The sequence below is a fragment of the Trachinotus anak genome, unplaced genomic scaffold (genome assembly GCF_046630095.1).
Source record: "Trachinotus anak isolate AG129_WGS33_773 ecotype Australia unplaced genomic scaffold, CSIRO_AGI_Tana_v1 ptg000003l, whole genome shotgun sequence".
Classification (NCBI taxonomy): Eukaryota; Metazoa; Chordata; class Actinopteri; order Carangiformes; family Carangidae; genus Trachinotus; species Trachinotus anak.
The window spans coordinates 19,743,476-19,764,592 of NW_027273854.1; the positions used below are offsets into that span (position 1 = coordinate 19,743,476).

Genomic DNA, 21,117 nt, shown 5'->3' on the forward strand with positions numbered 1-21,117 from the left:
TGAGATACAAAGGGTACATTATAATCACAACAATATGATAAATAGTTGTAAAACCATTGTTTGTTTGTTTTTTTTTTTAAAACATTAAAAACAAATATTTCAAGGGGTTTTACATGTTGTCAAACATAAAATCCATCTCACAAATGAAAACCATGGAGTGTCCCAAATCTTTAAAAGGGAGTGCATTGGTTTAAAACTTCTCTTCTTTCTAATTTTGTGCAGGAGCAGAGTGAGTCCCTACCCAGGGTCACTCATTCCGCTCCCCCAAACATTTGGTCTCTCGGGATCCTGTCGTGGTGCTCAGAGGAGATCCTCACCCTGTTGCTCCTTCCCACCTGCCTCACCCGGAGAGCCAGGCCGCCGCTGCTTTGACCTTTTCATGTGTGGCTCCGGCTCCTTCGTCCGAATGGGCACAGAGGCGATGCTTCTTTGTGGCTGTGTCCTAGGCCTGCCGCCTACAGCCATCCGGATCACAGCCACGGGGGGGATCTGCATGTGCTTCCTTACCAGCAAGTTTCTGGAGGTCCATATGGCGTCTTTGATGGCGGCTAGGGTGAGCCACATCTGGGCAAAGTCATCGTTCTTCAGTGTTTTTTGGCTCACCCCATACAGCACCAGTTGTGCTGTAAGGACCTCCCTTGCTGGCAAGTACGGGAATTGCAAGGAGCCGGCCATTGCCCACTGGTCTACGGCAGCGCTGCACTCCCAGAGCAAATGCCTCACCGACTCTGGCGCGCCACAACCGGGTCGGGGGCAGGTTGAGCGTGTTGACATGCCCCGGGAGTGCATGACGGACCTGACTGGGAGAATCTCATGAGCCACCATCCATGACAGGTCCCGGAGTCTGTTTGGAAGAGCGGAATGGTTCACGTTGCGCCAAACTGTTGAGGGCTCGCCAAATGCGAGCCCGCGCACTGGACTCACTGGCTCCTGCTCCTGCACAACAGAGATCAGAGAACGGTGGTTGGTTAAAATATGCAGCTCCTCCTGCTCCAGTTTAAAATGCTTTAAAAACGTCGGGATAAAAGCATAGGCTGGTGGCAGGCTAAAAGACACGGGTACTTTAAGATCTGTAGGTAAAATCTTCAATCGTCTGAGGTACGATCCCATCCAGAAACGTGTCATGGCTGTAGTTTTGGGGTTTCCGGATGGGTCTGTGGCTTGTTTGAGGTGTAGTGCGGTGTATCGGCTTCCTAAAAACAAGTACAGGTCAGGCACTCCTTTTCCTCCTTTCTCTTTTGGCCTTTTCATGACCTCCCTCCTCAGTCTCTCCCACTTGGAGCCCCACAGGAAATAAAAGATGGCTCGCTCCAGATCTAAAAGCACTCTCCTAGGTGGGATAAAAACAGAACTGATGAGTAAAAGCAAAGGTAAAATCACCGCTTTGATGATTAAAACCTTTCCTTCAATAGTCAGTCCTCTAAGTCCCCAATATCCTAGTCTTTGTTTTACTTTCCCTACCACGTCTGGCCAATTTGTTGTTCCTTCTCCCTCCCTGTCAAATTTGATCCCCAGTATTTTTTGGTCAGTCTGGGTCACAGTCAAAGGGAGTCCTGTCATCTCAGTCGCTGTCCACGGTCCATAAAATTGGGCTTGGGTCTTGTTTTTGTTCAACTTTGACCCAGAAGCCTGTCCAAACCAGTCAGTCAAGTCCAGCGTCCTGTTGACGGATAAAAGGTCGGTGCATAAAATGTTCACGTCGTCCATGTATAAAATACACTTGGTGTCCAGTCCCCCGCTCCCCGGTACTCCCAACCCATTGATTCGTTGATCCCTTCTCAAGATCTGTGCCAGCGGTTCTATACATGTTATGTATAGGAGGGCAGATAACGGACAACCCTGACGGACACCGCAGTTAATATCGACTGCTTTTGTCAAATGCCCGTTAATCACAAATTTGCTGGTAATGTCCCGATACAGCAATCCCACCCAAGCTAGAAACCTTTCTGGGAACCCCATTTTTTGCAGTACCTTGAAAAGGTACTGGTGCGAGACCCGATCGAAGGCTTTCTCAAAATCTAAATTTAGGACTACTAGCCGGATGTTTCTGTCTCTCGCGTAACAGGTGGTGTCTCGGATCAGTACCAGGCTGTCGGTGATCTTCCTCCCTGGGATGGCACAGCCTTGATCCGGGTGAATCACCCCCTTTAAAAACAAGGACATACGTGAGGCTAAAAGTTTGCTAAAAAGTTTACAATCAAGGTTTAAAAGTGCGATAGGTCTCCAGTTCATCAGGTCGGTCTTGTCTTTGTTTTTGTGCAGTAGAGTCACTATCCCTACTCTAAAACTGTCAGGAAGTCGGTCTAGGTGCTCAAAGTCTTTAAAAACATCGATCAAATCAGGTGCTAAAATGTCCCAAAAGGTCAAATAAAATTCCAAGGGAAGTCCATCCTGTCCTGGGGACTTCCCTTTTTTAAAACTTGACAAACATTTATTTAACTCTAGAATGGTAAAATCTTGGGTTAAAAGCACACTGTCTTTTACTTTTTTATCGATGGATTTTAAAACTTCATTCATGGTGTCTATTCTAATGGGCTTTTCTTTATACAATTCTACGTAAAAATTTTCCACAATCTGTTTAATTTCTTCGATATTCTCTGTTATGCACCCGTTTTCCTTTTTTAGTTTTAAAATGGTCCCCCCTTTACTAACAATTTTCTTAAAAAAATACCTGGTGCACTTCTCACCCTCCTCTATTTCCCGTTCCCTGCTCCTTAAAATGACACCCTTGCTTTTAATTTCAGCTAAAACCGACATCTCTGATTTGATTTCTGTAATTTCTTCATTAAAATCCATTCCATTTTGGTTGAGGTTAAAATAGCGCTGTAGTCGCTTCTGCAGTCCCATCATGCGTCTGTTCTCCTTGCCCTTTCTTTTTTTGCCTGCCTGTCTGAAAAAAGTCTGGGTCTTTCCCTTCACCATCTCCCACCAGTGTGCTCGTGTATCGTACATGTCTTGAAGGGTCTGCCACTCTCGGTACTGCTCCCTGTACTGCTGAACTAGATGTTGATCTTCAAGCAGGGAGCAGTTGAGTTTCCACAGACCACTTCCAAAAGTCACACCTGAAGAGAGTGAAAGGGTGCAGGAGAGCATCAGGTGGTCAGAAAAGAAAACAGGGGTCAATCTAGCATCGGTCGGCGGGCAGTCCCGTGTGAAAATAAAATCTATGCGAGAGGCTCTGGTGCCATCACCACTGAACCAGGTGAAGCCCTCCTCTCTGGGATGCATGGTTTTAAAACAGTCTTGTAGTTTAAAATCCCTGCATATGCCCTGTAATAAAACCGATGTTTTGTCAATTTTAAAATCTTCCCCTGTTCTTTTTCTATCTTTTCGACTTAAAATACAGTTAAAATCACCTCCTAAAACTAATGGCACTCTCCCTAGCATGTGGGACTGCAGGTCTTCTAAAAGGTCATACCTGTCATTTTTGTCGTTAAAGCCATAAATATTGAGAAGGTTAAAATCCTGTCCCATAAAGGTCAAGTGTGCTAAAAGTGCCCTACCGTCTCTCACCACAGTGCTACCCTTCACCAGAACCTGAGGGTTTTTTATTAAAATGGCCACTCCATCGTTCTTATTTTGGTTTGATCCGCTCCATATCGATGTCTGTGGCCACATCTCCTCCCACTGTCGGTAGTGTTTTAAAAACGGTATGCCACATTCCTGCATTAAAAACACATCTGACTTTGTAGATTTAAGAAAGGATAAAACACTCTGGGCTCTAACTCTCGACTTCACACTTCTCACATTGATGGTTGAGAAGGTGAGTGTCATGAGTATGATTAAAAACAACAGGTATGAAATTTTAAAAACACTAAATAGAGGTTTAAGATGCTAAAATATCTTTTTTTTTTCAAAAAAAAGGCAGTTAGACTATTTCTTGTGAACGGGGCTCCTCCTTCACTTCAACAGGTGATGAAGGAGGGAGTTGAGCTCCATTCCCCCGTCGGACTCTGGGGGTTGGCCTTTGACGCAAGGCTGCATTTAGCTTGGAGTCCTTAGGGGTTGATTGTAGAGCTACTGTCAGAAAAGAGACTTCATTTGGTGAATTGGAGGGGAAGACTCTGGGCTCCTCCACAGATGAACTGTCTGAGAGAGTCCCAACTCTTCCCCTCTTCTCTGAGGCTACAGGAGACTCAGAGGACAATTCCGATGCAAGTCTCTTTGTTTGCTGGGCATCGGGGAGGGGGGCATCCTCACTATTTTCAGGTGGTTGAAAATCTTCCATTTCTGAACTAGCTCCGCCCACTTCCTGCATCTCCCCATCCTCCTCTCCACTCTCCATTGATGGGGCTGTTGCAGGCCCCTCCCCCTCTCCCGCCTCACATGATCCCTCCTCTCCAATCACAGTATCTGGCGGGAGATTTGAATTTTCCTGCCCAGCCTCTTCAACCTGCTCTTTTTCTTTTTGTCCTCCATTTTGTTCATTGGCTTTTGCTGCCTTTAGTTTGTTGGCAAACGATTTGGGGCAAGCTCTGAAGAGATGATTTGTTTCTCCACAAAGGTTGCACTTCCTGCCATTGGTGCACTCCTCAAAAGTGTGCCCAATTTCTCTACACTTTCCGCAAAAGGTTTTTGTGCACGCTTCTACCAGGTGCCCATGCTCACCACACTTGCGGCAGAGCTTGGGCTGACCTTGGTAGTGGATGTAGCCCCTGTTTTCACCCAGAACTATCATTGACGGCAGATGTTTCAGGCCTTGGAAGCCCTGGGGGTCCTGCCATTGTTGAATGGGGACCCTCCAAGCGCAATTCCAGATGCCGTCCTCATCTCTCACTTTGGTAGCCTGGCCTTTAACAGTGCAGTATCTCCCCAGCCATATACAAATGTCTTCTGCATTCACTGTCTCATTAAACATTCTGACAATGACTGTTTTCAATGCATTATCAGTCAGTTTTTCAACAACAAATGCAGAAAACTGGGGTTTCACAGACTCAAATCTTGTCCAAAATTCTCTCAAGATAGCCGCAGACTGGAAGCTTACATCAAAACCTTTGTTTAATGGTAGGGTCAAAATACAATTCAAATCGTTTGCTGTGAATTTCAAAGCCTGTTGGATTAGCTTCCTGGAGAAATCTAGCCTTGACATCTCCAGGAGCTTTCCATCCTTTTCTTTAAACTTAAAACGGACGCTGTGGTGCCTCCGCATGTTGGCATGGGTGGCCGACATGGTGGAGGCACCACAAGCTAAAAGGATCTAAAATCAGTAAAAAACTTACAATGGACAAAAAAACAATGAACAATAAATAAGTAAATACAATTAAAAATATAAAAAAGGAAAAAAATCTAAAAACGTACTTACTTTTTCAAGTTTTGGCCTGGACAAGGTGTTGAATCCGGCAGAGCTCAGGTAAGAGATTCTCTGGGCCAATGAATTCCTATTTGTTTAAGATATGCAACTACAGAAAAGTTGCACAACTTTAAACAAGGAATGTAGACAATTTCCTCCCAAGAGCTGGTTTAACTCAGAGCCACAACAGGCAAGAATTTAACCATCAAAAGGAGGCGACCGCAGTCTTAGCTGCTGTTCTCTGATAAGAACAGATACTACACTTGATCTTAGCCAAAAGGCCGAGAAGCGATGGGCCCAAAGTGTCTGGCGTTCCAGCCAGGCTCTTGGCACAAATCTCGCTGGTCGCGGTTGGCTGCTTTTGACATGAGCGGAGCAATGGCTGCTTTTCACCACCTCCGCCCACCTCCCCATTCCTGACCTCGACAGCTGTTTGACTTTTCACAAACTCAAAGGGCTCAGCCATACGGCAGAGCCTGCCAAAAATAGCTTAAACTCATTGGTGTTCCTCTCCACGGAAGTCTTTAGTAAAAGGCGAAAGACTTGTGCGTGATGAAGAGAAACCAGAGTCAGTACAGGCCTCTCCTCAAGAGCGGCCGAGGACCCCATTGGTCCCAGTCACCGCCCTCACGGTAGCCTTCTCTTAGCTTGCCAAATCCCCGCCCCCTCCCCATGTTGTCACGGGCTCTAGCCAATCGGGCTGTGGAGAAAAGTGTCTGGGCCTCAACATGCAATCCCCACAAATTTCTCAAGTTATCAGGCGCTTGCAGGCCCCCGGGGACCAAAATACAGGGAAAATGCGGGGTTGATTGGAGGCTAGCAGCCCTTCCAGGGCGCGTGAGGGATATCAGCTGTGGGGCAGGTTGACTCACCTTCCTCCAGCCACTGCCAGAGGGGCATTTGAAACTGTACGTTTGCGTCATTGTTTGCTTGCTTGCTTGCTTGCTTGCTTTTCCACACGGCCAGAGAAGGGTGCACCGTTCCCGGCGGCACTGCAATGCCAGGTCGATGCGTGGAGTGAACGGGGCAAGCCCCTTTTTCAGCTCCCAGTTCTAAAAATCCGTTTAATATGTTTGTCCTCGGGTAGAGGACATATCAGATATTAAACTGATAAGAACAGATACTACACTTGATCTTAGCCAAAAGGCCGAGAAGCGATGGGCCCAAAGTGTCTGGCGTTCCAGCCAGGCTCTTGGCACAAATCTCGCTGGTCGCGGTTGGCTGCTTTTGACATGAGCGGAGCAATGGCTGCTTTTCACCACCTCCGCCCACCTCCCCATTCCTGACCTCGACAGCTGTTTGACTTTTCACAAACTCAAAGGGCTCAGCCATACGGCAGAGCCTGCCAAAAATAGCTTAAACTCATTGGTGTTCCTCTCCACGGAAGTCTTTAGTAAAAGGCGAAAGACTTGTGCGTGATGAAGAGAAACCAGAGTCAGTACAGGCCTCTCCTCAAGAGCGGCCGAGGACCCCATTGGTCCCAGTCACCGCCCTCACGGTAGCCTTCTCTTAGCTTGCCAAATCCCCGCCCCCTCCCCATGTTGTCACGGGCTCTAGCCAATCGGGCTGTGGAGAAAAGTGTCTGGGCCTCAACATGCAATCCCCACAAATTTCTCAAGTTATCAGGCGCTTGCAGGCCCCCGGGGACCAAAATACAGGGAAAATGCGGGGTTGATTGGAGGCTAGCAGCCCTTCCAGGGCGCGTGAGGGATATCAGCTGTGGGGCAGGTTGACTCACCTTCCTCCAGCCACTGCCAGAGGGGCATTTGAAACTGTACGTTTGCGTCATTGTTTGCTTGCTTGCTTGCTTGCTTGCTTTTCCACACGGCCAGAGAAGGGTGCACCGTTCCCGGCGGCACTGCAATGCCAGGTCGATGCGTGGAGTGAACGGGGCAAGCCCCTTTTTCAGCTCCCAGTTCTAAAAATCCGTTTAATATGTTTGTCCTCGGGTAGAGGACATATCAGATATTAAACTGATAAGAACAGATACTACACTTGATCTTAGCCAAAAGGCCGAGAAGCGATGGGCCCAAAGTGTCTGGCGTTCCAGCCAGGCTCTTGGCACAAATCTCGCTGGTCGCGGTTGGCTGCTTTTGACATGAGCGGAGCAATGGCTGCTTTTCACCACCTCCGCCCACCTCCCCATTCCTGACCTCGACAGCTGTTTGACTTTTCACAAACTCAAAGGGCTCAGCCATACGGCAGAGCCTGCCAAAAATAGCTTAAACTCATTGGTGTTCCTCTCCACGGAAGTCTTTAGTAAAAGGCGAAAGACTTGTGCGTGATGAAGAGAAACCAGAGTCAGTACAGGCCTCTCCTCAAGAGCGGCCGAGGACCCCATTGGTCCCAGTCACCGCCCTCACGGTAGCCTTCTCTTAGCTTGCCAAATCCCCGCCCCCTCCCCATGTTGTCACGGGCTCTAGCCAATCGGGCTGTGGAGAAAAGTGTCTGGGCCTCAACATGCAATCCCCACAAATTTCTCAAGTTATCAGGCGCTTGCAGGCCCCCGGGGACCAAAATACAGGGAAAATGCGGGGTTGATTGGAGGCTAGCAGCCCTTCCAGGGCGCGTGAGGGATATCAGCTGTGGGGCAGGTTGACTCACCTTCCTCCAGCCACTGCCAGAGGGGCATTTGAAACTGTACGTTTGCGTCATTGCTTGCTTGTTTGCTTGCTTGCTTGCTTGCTTTTCCACACGGCCAGAGAAGGGTGCACCGTTCCCGGCGGCACTGCAATGCCAGGTCGATGCGTGGAGTGAACGGAGCAAGCCCCTTTTTCAGCTCCCAGTTCTAAAAATCCGTTTAATATGTTTGTCCTCGGGTAGAGGACATATCAGATATTAAACTGATAAGAACAGATTTTTTCTTTCGAAAAGATTTATTGACACTCATTTCAAGTTTTTTCAAAGAAGGTTTACATCTTGAGATACAAAGGGTACATTATAATCACAACAATATGATAAATAGTTGTAAAACCATTGTTTGTTTGTTTTTTTTTTTAAAACATTAAAAACAAATATTTCAAGGGGTTTTACATGTTGTCAAACATAAAATCCATCTCACAAATGAAAACCATGGAGTGTCCCAAATCTTTAAAAGGGAGTGCATTGGTTTAAAACTTCTCTTCTTTCTAATTTTGTGCAGGAGCAGAGTGAGTCCCTACCCAGGGTCACTCATTCCGCTCCCCCAAACATTTGGTCTCTCGGGATCCTGTCGTGGTGCTCAGAGGAGATCCTCACCCTGTTGCTCCTTCCCACCTGCCTCACCCGGAGAGCCAGGCCGCCGCTGCTTTGACCTTTTCATGTGTGGCTCCGGCTCCTTCGTCCGAATGGGCACAGAGGCGATGCTTCTTTGTGGCTGTGTCCTAGGCCTGCCGCCTACAGCCATCCGGATCACAGCCACGGGGGGGATCTGCATGTGCTTCCTTACCAGCAAGTTTCTGGAGGTCCATATGGCGTCTTTGATGGCGGCTAGGGTGAGCCACATCTGGGCAAAGTCATCGTTCTTCAGTGTTTTTTGGCTCACCCCATACAGCACCAGTTGTGCTGTAAGGACCTCCCTTGCTGGCAAGTACGGGAATTGCAAGGAGCCGGCCATTGCCCACTGGTCTACGGCAGCGCTGCACTCCCAGAGCAAATGCCTCACCGACTCTGGCGCGCCACAACCGGGTCGGGGGCAGGTTGAGCGTGTTGACATGCCCCGGGAGTGCATGACGGACCTGACTGGGAGAATCTCATGAGCCACCATCCATGACAGGTCCCGGAGTCTGTTTGGAAGAGCGGAATGGTTCACGTTGCGCCAAACTGTTGAGGGCTCGCCAAATGCGAGCCCGCGCACTGGACTCACTGGCTCCTGCTCCTGCACAACAGAGATCAGAGAACGGTGGTTGGTTAAAATATGCAGCTCCTCCTGCTCCAGTTTAAAATGCTTTAAAAACGTCGGGATAAAAGCATAGGCTGGTGGCAGGCTAAAAGACACGGGTACTTTAAGATCTGTAGGTAAAATCTTCAATCGTCTGAGGTACGATCCCATCCAGAAACGTGTCATGGCTGTAGTTTTGGGGTTTCCGGATGGGTCTGTGGCTTGTTTGAGGTGTAGTGCGGTGTATCGGCTTCCTAAAAACAAGTACAGGTCAGGCACTCCTTTTCCTCCTTTCTCTTTTGGCCTTTTCATGACCTCCCTCCTCAGTCTCTCCCACTTGGAGCCCCACAGGAAATAAAAGATGGCTCGCTCCAGATCTAAAAGCACTCTCCTAGGTGGGATAAAAACAGAACTGATGAGTAAAAGCAAAGGTAAAATCACCGCTTTGATGATTAAAACCTTTCCTTCAATAGTCAGTCCTCTAAGTCCCCAATATCCTAGTCTTTGTTTTACTTTCCCTACCACGTCTGGCCAATTTGTTGTTCCTTCTCCCTCCCTGTCAAATTTGATCCCCAGTATTTTTTGGTCAGTCTGGGTCACAGTCAAAGGGAGTCCTGTCATCTCAGTCGCTGTCCACGGTCCATAAAATTGGGCTTGGGTCTTGTTTTTGTTCAACTTTGACCCAGAAGCCTGTCCAAACCAGTCAGTCAAGTCCAGCGTCCTGTTGACGGATAAAAGGTCGGTGCATAAAATGTTCACGTCGTCCATGTATAAAATACACTTGGTGTCCAGTCCCCCGCTCCCCGGTACTCCCAACCCATTGATTCGTTGATCCCTTCTCAAGATCTGTGCCAGCGGTTCTATACATGTTATGTATAGGAGGGCAGATAACGGACAACCCTGACGGACACCGCAGTTAATATCGACTGCTTTTGTCAAATGCCCGTTAATCACAAATTTGCTGGTAATGTCCCGATACAGCAATCCCACCCAAGCTAGAAACCTTTCTGGGAACCCCATTTTTTGCAGTACCTTGAAAAGGTACTGGTGCGAGACCCGATCGAAGGCTTTCTCAAAATCTAAATTTAGGACTACTAGCCGGATGTTTCTGTCTCTCGCGTAACAGGTGGTGTCTCGGATCAGTACCAGGCTGTCGGTGATCTTCCTCCCTGGGATGGCACAGCCTTGATCCGGGTGAATCACCCCCTTTAAAAACAAGGACATACGTGAGGCTAAAAGTTTGCTAAAAAGTTTACAATCAAGGTTTAAAAGTGCGATAGGTCTCCAGTTCATCAGGTCGGTCTTGTCTTTGTTTTTGTGCAGTAGAGTCACTATCCCTACTCTAAAACTGTCAGGAAGTCGGTCTAGGTGCTCAAAGTCTTTAAAAACATCGATCAAATCAGGTGCTAAAATGTCCCAAAAGGTCAAATAAAATTCCAAGGGAAGTCCATCCTGTCCTGGGGACTTCCCTTTTTTAAAACTTGACAAACATTTATTTAACTCTAGAATGGTAAAATCTTGGGTTAAAAGCACACTGTCTTTTACTTTTTTATCGATGGATTTTAAAACTTCATTCATGGTGTCTATTCTAATGGGCTTTTCTTTATACAATTCTACGTAAAAATTTTCCACAATCTGTTTAATTTCTTCGATATTCTCTGTTATGCACCCGTTTTCCTTTTTTAGTTTTAAAATGGTCCCCCCTTTACTAACAATTTTCTTAAAAAAATACCTGGTGCACTTCTCACCCTCCTCTATTTCCCGTTCCCTGCTCCTTAAAATGACACCCTTGCTTTTAATTTCAGCTAAAACCGACATCTCTGATTTGATTTCTGTAATTTCTTCATTAAAATCCATTCCATTTTGGTTGAGGTTAAAATAGCGCTGTAGTCGCTTCTGCAGTCCCATCATGCGTCTGTTCTCCTTGCCCTTTCTTTTTTTGCCTGCCTGTCTGAAAAAAGTCTGGGTCTTTCCCTTCACCATCTCCCACCAGTGTGCTCGTGTATCGTACATGTCTTGAAGGGTCTGCCACTCTCGGTACTGCTCCCTGTACTGCTGAACTAGATGTTGATCTTCAAGCAGGGAGCAGTTGAGTTTCCACAGACCACTTCCAAAAGTCACACCTGAAGAGAGTGAAAGGGTGCAGGAGAGCATCAGGTGGTCAGAAAAGAAAACAGGGGTCAATCTAGCATCGGTCGGCGGGCAGTCCCGTGTGAAAATAAAATCTATGCGAGAGGCTCTGGTGCCATCACCACTGAACCAGGTGAAGCCCTCCTCTCTGGGATGCATGGTTTTAAAACAGTCTTGTAGTTTAAAATCCCTGCATATGCCCTGTAATAAAACCGATGTTTTGTCAATTTTAAAATCTTCCCCTGTTCTTTTTCTATCTTTTCGACTTAAAATACAGTTAAAATCACCTCCTAAAACTAATGGCACTCTCCCTAGCATGTGGGACTGCAGGTCTTCTAAAAGGTCATACCTGTCATTTTTGTCGTTAAAGCCATAAATATTGAGAAGGTTAAAATCCTGTCCCATAAAGGTCAAGTGTGCTAAAAGTGCCCTACCGTCTCTCACCACAGTGCTACCCTTCACCAGAACCTGAGGGTTTTTTATTAAAATGGCCACTCCATCGTTCTTATTTTGGTTTGATCCGCTCCATATCGATGTCTGTGGCCACATCTCCTCCCACTGTCGGTAGTGTTTTAAAAACGGTATGCCACATTCCTGCATTAAAAACACATCTGACTTTGTAGATTTAAGAAAGGATAAAACACTCTGGGCTCTAACTCTCGACTTCACACTTCTCACATTGATGGTTGAGAAGGTGAGTGTCATGAGTATGATTAAAAACAACAGGTATGAAATTTTAAAAACACTAAATAGAGGTTTAAGATGCTAAAATATCTTTTTTTTTTTAAAAAAAAGGCAGTTAGACTATTTCTTGTGAACGGGGCTCCTCCTTCACTTCAACAGGTGATGAAGGAGGGAGTTGAGCTCCATTCCCCCGTCGGACTCTGGGGGTTGGCCTTTGACGCAAGGCTGCATTTAGCTTGGAGTCCTTAGGGGTTGATTGTAGAGCTACTGTCAGGAAAGAGACTTCATTTGGTGAATTGGAGGGGAAGACTCTGGGCTCCTCCACAGATGAACTGTCTGAGAGAGTCCCAACTCTTCCCCTCTTCTCTGAGGCTACAGGAGACTCAGAGGACAATTCCGATGCAAGTCTCTTTGTTTGCTGGGCATCGGGGAGGGGGGCATCCTCACTATTTTCAGGTGGTTGAAAATCTTCCATTTCTGAACTAGCTCCGCCCACTTCCTGCATCTCCCCATCCTCCTCTCCACTCTCCATTGATGGGGCTGTTGCAGGCCCCTCCCCCTCTCCCGCCTCACATGATCCCTCCTCTCCAATCACAGTATCTGGCGGGAGATTTGAATTTTCCTGCCCAGCCTCTTCAACCTGCTCTTTTTCTTTTTGTCCTCCATTTTGTTCATTGGCTTTTGCTGCCTTTAGTTTGTTGGCAAACGATTTGGGGCAAGCTCTGAAGAGATGATTTGTTTCTCCACAAAGGTTGCACTTCCTGCCATTGGTGCACTCCTCAAAAGTGTGCCCAATTTCTCTACACTTTCCGCAAAAGGTTTTTGTGCACGCTTCTACCAGGTGCCCATGCTCACCACACTTGCGGCAGAGCTTGGGCTGACCTTGGTAGTGGATGTAGCCCCTGTTTTCACCCAGAACTATCATTGACGGCAGATGTTTCAGGCCTTGGAAGCCCTGGGGGTCCTGCCATTGTTGAATGGGGACCCTCCAAGCGCAATTCCAGATGCCGTCCTCATCTCTCACTTTGGTAGCCTGGCCTTTAACAGTGCAGTATCTCCCCAGCCATATACAAATGTCTTCTGCATTCACTGTCTCATTAAACATTCTGACAATGACTGTTTTCAATGCATTATCAGTCAGTTTTTCAACAACAAATGCAGAAAACTGGGGTTTCACAGACTCAAATCTTGTCCAAAATTCTCTCAAGATAGCCGCAGACTGGAAGCTTACATCAAAACCTTTGTTTAATGGTAGGGTCAAAATACAATTCAAATCGTTTGCTGTGAATTTCAAAGCCTGTTGGATTAGCTTCCTGGAGAAATCTAGCCTTGACATCTCCAGGAGCTTTCCATCCTTTTCTTTAAACTTAAAACGGACGCTGTGGTGCCTCCGCATGTTGGCATGGGTGGCCGACATGGTGGAGGCACCACAAGCTAAAAGGATCTAAAATCAGTAAAAAACTTACAATGGACAAAAAAACAATGAACAATAAATAAGTAAATACAATTAAAAATATAAAAAAGGAAAAAAATCTAAAAACGTACTTACCTTTTCAAGTTTTGGCCTGGACAAGGTGTTGAATCCGGCAGAGCTCAGGTAAGAGATTCTCTGGGCCAATGAATTCCTATTTGTTTAAGATATGCAACTACAGAAAAGTTGCACAACTTTAAACAAGGAATGTAGACAATTTCCTCCCAAGAGCTGGTTTAACTCAGAGCCACAACAGGCAAGAATTTAACCATCAAAAGGAGGCGACCGCAGTCTTAGCCAAAAGGCCGAGAAGCGATGGGCCCAAAGTGTCTGGCGTTCCAGCCAGGCTCTTGGCACAAATCTCGCTGGTCGCGGTTGGCTGCTTTTGACATGAGCGGAGCAATGGCTGCTTTTCACCACCTCCGCCCACCTCCCCATTCCTGACCTCGACAGCTGTTTGACTTTTCACAAACTCAAAGGGCTCAGCCATACGGCAGAGCCTGCCAAAAATAGCTTAAACTCATTGGTGTTCCTCTCCACAGAAGTCTTTAGTAAAAGGCGAAAGACTTGTGCGTGATGAAGAAAAACCAGAGTCAGTACAGGCCTCTCCTCAAGAGCGGCCGAGGACCCCATTGGTCCCAGTCACCGCCCTCACGGTAGCCTTCTCTTAGCTTGCCAAATCCCCGCCCCCTCCCCATGTTGTCACGGGCTCTAGCCAATCGGGCTGTGGAGAAAAGTGTCTGGGCCTCAACATGCAATCCCCACAAATTTCTCAAGTTATCAGGCGCTTGCAGGCCCCCGGGGACCAAAATACAGGGAAAATGCGGGGTTGATTGGAGGCTAGCAGCCCTTCCAGGGCGCGTGAGGGATATCAGCTGTGGGGCAGGTTGACTCACCTTCCTCCAGCCACTGCCAGAGGGGCATTTGAAACTGTACGTTTGCGTCATTGTTTGCTTGCTTGCTTGCTTGCTTGCTTTTCCACACGGCCAGAGAAGGGTGCACCGTTCCCGGCGGCACTGCAATGCCAGGTCGATGCGTGGAGTGAACGGGGCAAGCCCCTTTTTCAGCTCCCAGTTCTAAAAATCCGTTTAATATGTTTGTCCTCGGGTAGAGGACATATCAGATATTAAACTGATAAGAACAGATACTACACTTGATCTTAGCCAAAAGGCCGAGAAGCGATGGGCCCAAAGTGTCTGGCGTTCCAGCCAGGCTCTTGGCACAAATCTCGCTGGTCGCGGTTGGCTGCTTTTGACATGAGCGGAGCAATGGCTGCTTTTCACCACCTCCGCCCACCTCCCCATTCCTGACCTCGACAGCTGTTTGACTTTTCACAAACTCAAAGGGCTCAGCCATACGGCAGAGCCTGCCAAAAATAGCTTAAACTCATTGGTGTTCCTCTCCACGGAAGTCTTTAGTAAAAGGCGAAAGACTTGTGCGTGATGAAGAGAAACCAGAGTCAGTACAGGCCTCTCCTCAAGAGCGGCCGAGGACCCCATTGGTCCCAGTCACCGCCCTCACGGTAGCCTTCTCTTAGCTTGCCAAATCCCCGCCCCCTCCCCATGTTGTCACGGGCTCTAGCCAATCGGGCTGTGGAGAAAAGTGTCTGGGCCTCAACATGCAATCCCCACAAATTTCTCAAGTTATCAGGCGCTTGCAGGCCCCCGGGGACCAAAATACAGGGAAAATGCGGGGTTGATTGGAGGCTAGCAGCCCTTCCAGGGCGCGTGAGGGATATCAGCTGTGGGGCAGGTTGACTCACCTTCCTCCAGCCACTGCCAGAGGGGCATTTGAAACTGTACGTTTGCGTCATTGTTTGCTTGCTTGCTTGCTTGCTTGCTTTTCCACGCGGCCAGAGAAGGGTGCACCGTTCCCGGCGGCACTGCAATGCCAGGTCGATGCGTGGAGTGAACGGAGCAAGCCCCTTTTTCAGCTCCCAGTTCTAAAAATCCGTTTAATATGTTTGTCCTCGGGTAGAGGACATATCAGATATTAAACTGATAAGAACAGATTTTTTTTTCTTTCGAAAAGATTTATTGACACTCATTTCAAGTTTTTTTCAAAGAAGGTTTACATCTTGAGATACAAAGGGTACATTATAATCACAACAATTTGATAAATAGTTGTAAAACTATTGTTTTTTTTTAAAACATTAAAAACAAATATTTCAAGGGGTTTTACATGTTGTCAAACATAAAATCCATCTCACAAATGAAAACCATGGAGTGTCCCAAATCTTTAAAAGGGAGTGCATTGGTTTAAAACTTCTCTTCTTTCTAATTTTGTGCAGGAGCAGAGTGAGTCCCTACCCAGGGTCACTCATTCCGCTCCCCCAAACATTTGGTCTCTCGGGATCCTGTCGTGGTGCTCAGAGGAGATCCTCACCCTGTTGCTCCTTCCCACCTGCCTCACCCGGAGAGCCAGGCCGCCGCTGCTTTGACCTTTTCATGTGTGGCTCCGGCTCCTTCGTCCGAATGGGCACAGAGGCGATGCTTCTTTGTGGCTGTGTCCTAGGCCTGCCGCCTACAGCCATCCGGATCACAGCCACGGGGGGGATCTGCATGTGCTTCCTTACCAGCAAGTTTCTGGAGGTCCATATGGCGTCTTTGATGGCGGCTAGGGTGAGCCACATCTGTGCAAAGTCATCTTTCTTCAGTGTTTTTTGGCTCACCCCATAGAGCACCAGTTGTGCTGTAAGGACCTCCCTTGCTGGCAAGTACGGGAATTGCAAGGAGCCGGCCATTGCCCACTGGTCTACGGCAGCGCTGCACTCCCAGAGCAAATGCCTCACCGACTCTGGCGCGCCACAACCGGGTCGGGGGCAGGTTGAGCGTGTTGACATGCCCCGGGAGTGCATGACGGACCTGACTGGGAGAATCTCATGAGCCACCATCCATGACAGGTCCCGGAGTCTGTTTGGAAGAGCGGAATGGTTCACGTTGCGCCAAACTGTTGAGGGCTCGCCAAATGCGAGCCCGCGCACTGGACTCACTGGCTCCTGCTCCTGCACAACAGAGATCAGAGAACGGTGGTTGGTTAAAATATACAGCTCCTCCTGCTCCAGTTTAAAATGCTTTAAAAACGTCTGGATAAAAGCATAGGCTGGTGGCAGGCTAAAAGACACGGGTACTTTAAGATCTGTAGGTAAAATCTTCAATCGTCTGAGGTACGATCCCATCCAGAAACGTGTCATGGCTGTAGTTTTGGGGTTTCCGGATGGGTCTGTGGCTTGTTTGAGGTGTAGTGCGGTGTATCGGCTTCCTAAAAACAAGTACAGGTCAGGCACTCCTTTTCCTCCTTTCTCTTTTGGCCTTTTCATGACCTCCCTCCTCAGTCTCTCCCACTTGGAGCCCCACAGGAAATAAAAGATGGCTCGCTCCAGATCTAAAAGCACTCTCCTAGGTGGGATAAAAACAGAACTGATGAGTAAAAGCAAAGGTAAAATCACCGCTTTGATGATTAAAACCTTTCCTTCAATAGTCAGTCCTCTAAGTCCCCAATATCCTAGTCTTTGTTTTACTTTCCCTACCACGTCTGGCCAATTTGTTGTTCCTTCTCCCTCCCTGTCAAATTTGATCCCCAGTATTTTTTGGTCAGTCTGGGTCACAGTCAAAGGGAGTCCTGTCATCTCAGTCGCTGTCCACGGTCCATAAAATTGGGCTTGGGTCTTGTTTTTGTTCAACTTTGACCCAGAAGCCTGTCCAAACCAGTCAGTCAAGTCCAGCGTCCTGTTGACGGATAAAAGGTCGGTGCATAAAATGTTCACGTCGTCCATGTATAAAATACACTTGGTGTCCAGTCCCCCGCTCCCCGGTACTCCCAACCCATTGATTCGTTGATCCCTTCTCAAGATCTGTGCCAGCGGTTCTATACATGTTATGTATAGGAGGGCAGATAACGGACAACCCTGACGGACACCGCAGTTAATATCGACTGCTTTTGTCAAATGCCCGTTAATCACAAATTTGCTGGTAATGTCCCGATACAGCAATCCCACCCAAGCTAGAAACCTTTCTGGGAACCCCATTTTTTGCAGTACCTTGAAAAGGTACTGGTGCGAGACCCGATCGAAGGCTTTCTCAAAATCTAAATTTAGGACTACTAGCCGGATGTTTCTGTCTCTCGCGTAACAGATGGTGTCTCGGATCAGTACCAGGCTGTCGGTGATCTTCCTCCCTGGGATGGCACAGCCTTGATCCGGGTGAATCACCCCCTTTAAAAACAAGGACATACGTGAGGCTAAAAGTTTGCTAAAAAGTTTACAATCAAGGTTTAAAAGTGCGATAGGTCTCCAGTTCATCAGGTCGGTCTTGTCTTTGTTTTTGTGCAGTAGAGTCACTATCCCTACTCTAAAACTGTCAGGAAGTCGGTCTAGGTGCTCAAAGTCTTTAAAAACATCGATCAAATCAGGTGCTAAAATGTCCCAAAAGGTCAAATAAAATTCCAAGGGAAGTCCATCCTGTCCTGGGGACTTCCCTTTTTTAAAACTTGACAAACATTTATTTAACTCTAGAATGGTAAAATCTTGGGTTAAAAGCACACTGTCTTTTACTTTTTTATCGATGGATTTTAAAACTTCATTCATGGTGTCTATTCTAATGGGCTTTTCTTTATACAATTCTACGTAAAAATTTTCCACAATCTGTTTAATTTCTTCGATATTCTCTGTTATGCACCCGTTTTCCTTTTTTAGTTTTAAAATGGTCCCCCCTTTACTAACAATTTTCTTAAAAAAATACCTGGTGCACTTCTCACCCTCCTCTATTTCCCGTTCCCTGCTCCTTAAAATGACACCCTTGCTTTTAATTTCAGCTAAAACCGACATCTCTGATTTGATTTCTCTAATTTCTTCATTAAAATCCATTCCATTTTGGTTGAGGTTAAAATAGCGTTGTAGTCGCTTCTGCAGTCCCATCATGCGTCTGTTCTCCTTGCCCTTTCTTTTTTTGCCTGCCTGTCTGAAAAAAGTCTGGGTCTTTCCCTTCACCATCTCCCACCAGTGTGCTCGTGTATCGTACATGTCTTGAAGGGTCTGCCACTCTCGGTACTGCTCCCTGTACTGCTGAACTAGATGTTGATCTTCAAGCAGGGAGCAGTTGAGTTTCCACAGACCACTTCCAAAAGTCACACCTGAAGAGAGTGAAAGGGTGCAGGAGAGCATCAGGTGGTCAGAAAAGAAAACAGGGGTCAATCTAGCATCGGTCGGCGGGCAGTCCCGTGTGAAAATAAAATCTATGCGAGAGGCTCTGGTGCCATCACCACTGAACCAGGTGAAGCCCTCCTCTCTGGGATGCATGGTTTTAAAACAGTCTTGTAGTTTAAAATCCCTGCATATGCCCTGTAATAAAACCGATGTTTTGTCAATTTTAAAATCTTCCCCTGTTCTTTTTCTATCTTTTCGACTTAAAATACAGTTAAAATCACCTCCTAAAACTAATGGCACTCTCCCTAGCATGTGGGACTGCAGGTCTTCTAAAAGGTCATACCTGTCATTTTTGTCGTTAAAGCCATAAATATTGAGAAGGTTAAAATCCTGTCCCATAAAGGTCAAGTGTGCTAAAAGTGCCCTACCGTCTCTCACCACAGTGCTACCCTTCACCAGAACCTGAGGGTTTTTTATTAAAATGGCCACTCCATCGTTCTTATTTTGGTTTGATCCGCTCCATATCGATGTCTGTGGCCACATCTCCTCCCACTGTCGGTAGTGTTTTAAAAACGGTATGCCACATTCCTGCATTAAAAACACATCTGACTTTGTAGATTTAAGAAAGGATAAAACACTCTGGGCTCTAACTCTCGACTTCACACTTCTCACATTGATGGTTGAGAAGGTGAGTGTCATGAGTATGATTAAAAACAACAGGTATGAAATTTTAAAAACACTAAATAGAGGTTTAAGATGCTAAAATATCTTTTTTTTTTTAAAAAAAAGGCAGTTAGACTATTTCTTGTGAACGGGGCTCCTCCTTCACTTCAACAGGTGATGAAGGAGGGAGTTGAGCTCCATTCCCCCGTCGGACTCTGGGGGTTGGCCTTTGACGCAAGGCTGCATTTAGCTTGGAGTCCTTAGGGGTTGATTGTAGAGCTACTGTCAGAAAAGAGACTTCATTTGGTGAATTGGAGGGGAAGACTCTGGGCTCCTCCACAGATGAACTGTCTGAGAGAGTCCCAACTCTTCCCCTCTTCTCTGAGGCTACAGGAGACTCAGAGGACAATTCCGATGCAAGTCTCTTTGTTTGCTGGGCATCGGGGAGGGGGGCATCCTCACTATTTTCAGGTGGTTGAAAATCTTCCATTTCTGAACTAGCTCCGCCCACTTCCTGCATCTCCCCATCCTCCTCTCCACTCTCCATTGATGGGGCTGTTGCAGGCCCCTCCCCCTCTCCCGCCTCACATGATCCCTCCTCTCCAATCACAGTATCTGGCGGGAGATTTGAATTTTCCTGCCCAGCCTCTTCAACCTGCTCTTTTTCTTTTTGTCCTCCATTTTGTTCATTGGCTTTTGCTGCCTTTAGTTTGTTGGCAAACGATTTGGGGCAAGCTCTGAAGAGATGATTTGTTTCTCCACAAAGGTTGCACTTCCTGCCATTGGTGCACTCCTCAAAAGTGTGCCCAATTTCTCTACACTTTCCGCAAAAGGTTTTTGTGCACGCTTCTACCAGGTGCCCATGCTCACCACACTTGCGGCAGAGCTTGGGCTGACCTTGGTAGTGGATGTAGCCCCTGTTTTCACCCAGAACTATCATTGACGGCAGATGTTTCAGGCCTTGGAAGCCCTGGGGGTCCTGCCATTGTTGAATGGGGACCCTCCAAGCGCAATTCCAGATGCCGTCCTCATCTCTCACTTTGGTAGCCTGGCCTTTAACAGTGCAGTATCTCCCCAGCCATATACAAATGTCTTCTGCATTCACTGTCTCATTAAACATTCTGACAATGACTGTTTTCAATGCATTATCAGTCAGTTTTTCAACAACAAATGCAGAAAACTGGGGTTTCACAGACTCAAATCTTGTCCAAAATTCTCTCAAGATAGCCGCAGACTGGAAGCTTACATCAAAACCTTTGTTTAATGGTAGGGTCAAAATACAATTCAAATCGTTTGCTGTGAATTTCAAAGCCTGTTGGATTAGCTTCCTGGAGAAATCTAGCCTTGACATCTCCAGGAGCTTTCCATCCTTTTCTTTAAACTTAAAACGGACGCTGTGGTGCCTCCGCATGTTGGCATGGGTGGCCGACATGGTGGAGGCACCACAAGCTAAAAGGATCTAAAATCAGTAAAAAACTTACAATGGACAAAAAAACAATGAACAATAAATAAGTAAATACAATTAAAAATATAAAAAAGGAAAAAAATCTAAAAACGTACTTACCTTTTCAAGTTTTGGCCTGGACAAGGTGTTGAATCCGGCAGAGCTCAGGTAAGAGATTCTCTGGGCCAATGAATTCCTATTTGTTTAAGATATGCAACTACAGAAAAGTTGCACAACTTTAAACAAGGAATGTAGACAATTTCCTCCCAAGAGCTGGTTTAACTCAGAGCCACAACAGGCAAGAATTTAACCATCAAAAGGAGGCGACCGCAGTCTTAGCCAAAAGGCCGAGAAGCGATGGGCCCAAAGTGTCTGGCGTTCCAGCCAGGCTCTTGGCACAAATCTCGCTGGTCGCGGTTGGCTGCTTTTGACA

The 21,117-nt window shown here is 46.9% G+C and overlaps 8 non-coding genes and 3 pseudogenes across 8 annotated transcripts; all 11 read right to left on the reverse strand.

Moving 5' to 3' along the window:
* Window positions 1–5,369: 5,369 nt before the first annotated feature.
* Window positions 5,370–5,583, reverse strand: LOC139618725 (U2 spliceosomal RNA; annotated as a pseudogene).
* A 164-nt stretch (window positions 5,584–5,747) lies between these two features.
* LOC139618858 (U5 spliceosomal RNA) lies at window positions 5,748–5,862 on the reverse strand. Its single transcript, XR_011689865.1, has one exon. It is a non-coding gene; the product is annotated as a U5 spliceosomal RNA (small nuclear RNA).
* A 395-nt stretch (window positions 5,863–6,257) lies between these two features.
* Window positions 6,258–6,449, reverse strand: LOC139619557 (U2 spliceosomal RNA). Its single transcript, XR_011690550.1, has one exon. It is a non-coding gene; the product is annotated as a U2 spliceosomal RNA (small nuclear RNA).
* A 164-nt stretch (window positions 6,450–6,613) lies between these two features.
* LOC139618859 (U5 spliceosomal RNA) lies at window positions 6,614–6,728 on the reverse strand. Its single transcript, XR_011689866.1, has one exon. It is a non-coding gene; the product is annotated as a U5 spliceosomal RNA (small nuclear RNA).
* Window positions 6,729–7,123: 395 nt separating this feature from the next.
* LOC139619568 (U2 spliceosomal RNA) lies at window positions 7,124–7,315 on the reverse strand. Its single transcript, XR_011690561.1, has one exon. It is a non-coding gene; the product is annotated as a U2 spliceosomal RNA (small nuclear RNA).
* A 164-nt stretch (window positions 7,316–7,479) lies between these two features.
* Window positions 7,480–7,594, reverse strand: LOC139618861 (U5 spliceosomal RNA). The gene has a single exon (XR_011689868.1). It is a non-coding gene; the product is annotated as a U5 spliceosomal RNA (small nuclear RNA).
* Window positions 7,595–7,993: 399 nt separating this feature from the next.
* LOC139619779 (U2 spliceosomal RNA) lies at window positions 7,994–8,168 on the reverse strand (annotated as a pseudogene).
* Window positions 8,169–13,915: 5,747 nt separating this feature from the next.
* LOC139619369 (U5 spliceosomal RNA) lies at window positions 13,916–14,030 on the reverse strand. Its single transcript, XR_011690368.1, has one exon. It is a non-coding gene; the product is annotated as a U5 spliceosomal RNA (small nuclear RNA).
* Window positions 14,031–14,425: 395 nt separating this feature from the next.
* Window positions 14,426–14,617, reverse strand: LOC139619580 (U2 spliceosomal RNA). Its single transcript, XR_011690572.1, has one exon. It is a non-coding gene; the product is annotated as a U2 spliceosomal RNA (small nuclear RNA).
* Window positions 14,618–14,781: 164 nt separating this feature from the next.
* Window positions 14,782–14,896, reverse strand: LOC139618862 (U5 spliceosomal RNA). Its single transcript, XR_011689869.1, has one exon. It is a non-coding gene; the product is annotated as a U5 spliceosomal RNA (small nuclear RNA).
* Window positions 14,897–15,291: 395 nt separating this feature from the next.
* On the reverse strand, window positions 15,292–15,469 carry LOC139619724 (U2 spliceosomal RNA; annotated as a pseudogene).
* Between the last annotated feature and the right edge of the window lie 5,648 nt (window positions 15,470–21,117).